The sequence below is a fragment of the Galeopterus variegatus genome, unplaced genomic scaffold (genome assembly GCF_000696425.1).
Source record: "Galeopterus variegatus unplaced genomic scaffold, G_variegatus-3.0.2 Scaffold1931, whole genome shotgun sequence".
Taxonomy (NCBI): Eukaryota; Metazoa; Chordata; class Mammalia; order Dermoptera; family Cynocephalidae; genus Galeopterus; species Galeopterus variegatus.
The window spans coordinates 1,155-4,880 of NW_007728042.1; positions in this window are offsets into that span (position 1 = coordinate 1,155).

Sequence of the window (3,726 nt, forward strand, 5' to 3'; positions counted from 1 at the left end):
GGCATGCATATGGAGCCAGTCTCAAACGATACAAAACTATGCAGCAGAAATCTCCCTTCTAGTCTTGTCCTCCTGTCACTCAGTTTACCTGCTAATTGAACACACCTCCAGACCTCTCCAGGAATAGTCTCCACGCTTACAAGCATTATGTAGATCATTTTTACATCAGTGCCATACTGTCCTCACTGTTCTGCCCTGTGCTCTTTCACTCCATTGTATCTTACATTCTTGGCTCTCTGACTCTAGTGACTTCAGCCACCCAGGCACAGTGGCATTTTTACACACCACTCATTTTCACTCTTGAGCTTTTCTCATTTTCCTTTTCTTCCTCTCCCTCCTCTTCCCTTCCCTCTTCCTACTGCATTTCTGCATCTTTACTTCTTTCCATACATTTACTAATTGATTATGTAATCATTGGGGTTGAAACTGCCTTTTGAAAAGAATGTGTAAACTAGATATTTGACTCCACAATGTGTAATACTAAATGGTTCTTTTGGGGTAGGTTGCCAGCAACAAATTGAAGAAAGATGAAACCATTTTCCATCTCTTTTCACCCACAGTCATAGTTAGCTCAATCTCTGAGAAAGCAAAGTGACTTCAACACACAACTGTAGCTCTAGTTACGGCCACAACTGGCATTAACTCGTGCTCCTGAACATGAGCCTCATGGAGCTCTTTTAGGTAGAACAAAGAGGTAAATGGGGTAAGGGGTGATATATTATCAGGCTTGCCCCAAATCTTTCAGTATCTTGCAAAAGATCATGGATCTTTCCCCAAAACTATTCTTTTTCCCATTCCAAGATGGTAGAAATAGTCTTTGTATACATTTTTAGTTTTTCCCAGGGCTTGAATTTTCCTCTAAGTCTAAGTACTCTGGAAAGGAGATGAACCACAGCCCGCCCTGGAGGACTCTTCCTGCCTCACTGGATCATTACAGTTTTATTGCACACAAATTTCGGCAGACTATTCATGGTAAACTAGAAATATTGATCAAGATGAGCTTGGCATTGTGACATCTCATGCATATGTTATTTCATTTAATCTTTCCAATTATCTTGAGAGGCAACTATAGGAGTATTGAGATATTCTACAGACAAGAAAATTGAAGCTTAGGGAGGTTAAATAACTTGCCTAATGCCTTCCAGCCAAGTCTTAGAGCCATTCTGAACCCAAAATCCATATACATTCTGGTGTATGTGCTTTATTTTTTTAAAAAAAATGATGACTGGTAAGGGGATCTTAACCCTTGACTTGGTGGTGTCAGCACCTCACTCTCCGAAGTGAGCCACGGACTGGCCCTCTGGTGTATGTGCTTTAAATTGATGAGAACATGGGCTGCTGAAAGAACCACTGCACAGCCAGTCCAGGGATGGAATTTATCTCTCTTATCTCTTCATATTCTGGAACATGAATTACACTGGATCACATTTTGGTAAAATGAGATCAAGTAACAAATTAGGTCAAAGCATAGTTGACGGGGTTTGGATGTGTTGTCCCGTCCAAAACTCATGTGGAAATTTGATCCCCAATGTGGCAGTGTTGGAAAGTGATTGAGTCAAGGGGGCGGATCCCTCATGAATGGATTAGTGCTCTCCCTATATGGGGGGAGTAATGAGTGAGTTCTCACTCTTGTTAGTTCCTGTGAGAGCTGGTTGTTTCAAAAGACCCTGGCACCTCCTTTCTCTCTCTCTTGCTTGCTACCTCTCACATTGTGATCTGCTTGTACCCACTGCTGGCTGCTTGCCATTTTCTGCCGTGAGTAGAAGCAGCCTGAGGCCAGTGCCAGATACAGCTGTCCCAGAATCATAAGCCAAATAAACCTCTGTTCTTTATAAATTACACAGTCTCAGGAAATTCTGTTATAGCAACACAAAACAGACTAATACAGTAGTGTATATATTTGACGTTCTATATATATAAAATATTTTTTTATATTATATTTTGTGTGTGTGTGTGTGTGTATATATATATATACACACACATATATATACACCCCCCCCCACACACACACACACACATATATATATGTGTATATAAAATCGCCCCATGACCTTGTCCAGAATCCTGAGTTGTCATCTAGAAGTAGTTTGGCAGACTTCAGGACTACCAGGTACTTATTGTTTGCTTCAGATAGTAGATCTCATTGATATTAAAAGAGGAAGTTCATAACCTTCTTTCTAAACCCCTTAGGTTTTGTTGGGGTAAGGGAGAAGAGGTAAATATAGATTGCTGAATTCTTCTATTTATTCATTGCACAAATAATTGACAGTTTTTCTGTTTCAAACCCTTACCAGATTAGTCAACAGTCCTTTAGCCACCATCATTTTGGGCATTTTTACGCTGCCCACATATTTTGTCCATGAGAGGCTCTATCTCATCTCTCCTGTTGTCACTGACCCCTATCTTAAGTCCGCTGTGTATCTCATCTTAGAATCTGATTCTCCAGCTTAGTCAGAAAGAATGGTCTTCACCTAATCTGTGAACTCTTCATAGGTTGCTGGTTCACAGACCTAGAAACTCTCCCTCTACATTTTGAAACAGGCTCTTTTCAAAACCTTGCTTCATCCAAAGCCTCTCCATGGTGGTTTTAAGATGTGAGAAATGGGACTGGCCCCGTGGCTCACTCGGGAGAGTGCGGCACTGGTAGCGCCGAGGCCACGGGTTCAGATCCCATATAGGGATGGCAGACCACACTGTGCCAGGGGTTGCGATCCCCTTACTGGTCAAAAACAAAACAAAACAAACAAAAAATATGTGAGAAATGCCCTCACCCATCCAATGCCAAAGAATGGACATGGAGACACAGGGTACAGCAAAGTGAGAATTTAATTATGACCTTATAAGGTTCAGATGTCTGAAGGGCAGGCACACAGAAAAGGGCTGTAGCAAGCAACTTATTCCCTAGTGCACAAGTCCCTCCCCCCAGTTCCTCATTGGCTGAAAGTACTACAGGGTACACAATCTTCCCAGACAATGCCTAAGATTACCCCAATTTATTACCCCCCTGTAGGAAATTTCTTTGTCTGAGGGCTCAGGACAAGCCCACAAAAAAGACCTGCAAAAGCCCTGTGAAAGAAGAAATACCAGGGAATGAAGAAAACAATAAGGACTAGTAACTAATTACCATCAGAAGGAGAGCTCTGTCTGTTCAGAGACCCTCTGAGAATGGGCTAGACCAGTCAAACAACTTTTGGGCTTGGTCTGAATCAGTTAAAATACCCTAAGATAAGTCATTTCTGAAAATGAATCACTTAGATTATTTTCTTACATAAGATGTATCTACAAATTCCCTGATATTCTTCTTTGTATCCTAGTGGAGCCCAGTTCTCTTCCTCTTGAGTATGCATTGGACCTAGTGACTCACTTCTCACAAAAAGAAGAAATCAGAAGTCATGGCATGTGACTTTGGAGAGCGGGTCACCAGAGCCACCCAGCTAAACCACTCCGAAACTTATAGCCCACAGAAACTATGAGATAATAAATGTTTGGAGTCTTAAGCCACTTAATTCTGGGGGAATTTGTTACTTGGCAGTGGGTAACTACCACACTCCAAGAGCCCTCTGTTGTACTGCCCTTCTGGTGACAACCTCTGATAGGTGCAGCTCTCTAGACAGCTCAAGCTTGGGCTCAAAAAGGCAGTTGTGGTCCTTACTCTATATAATTTATGGAACATCTAAAGCATATATCCAAGCTTCAACTCCTGGAGATTTTTCCTCACTATGTCTG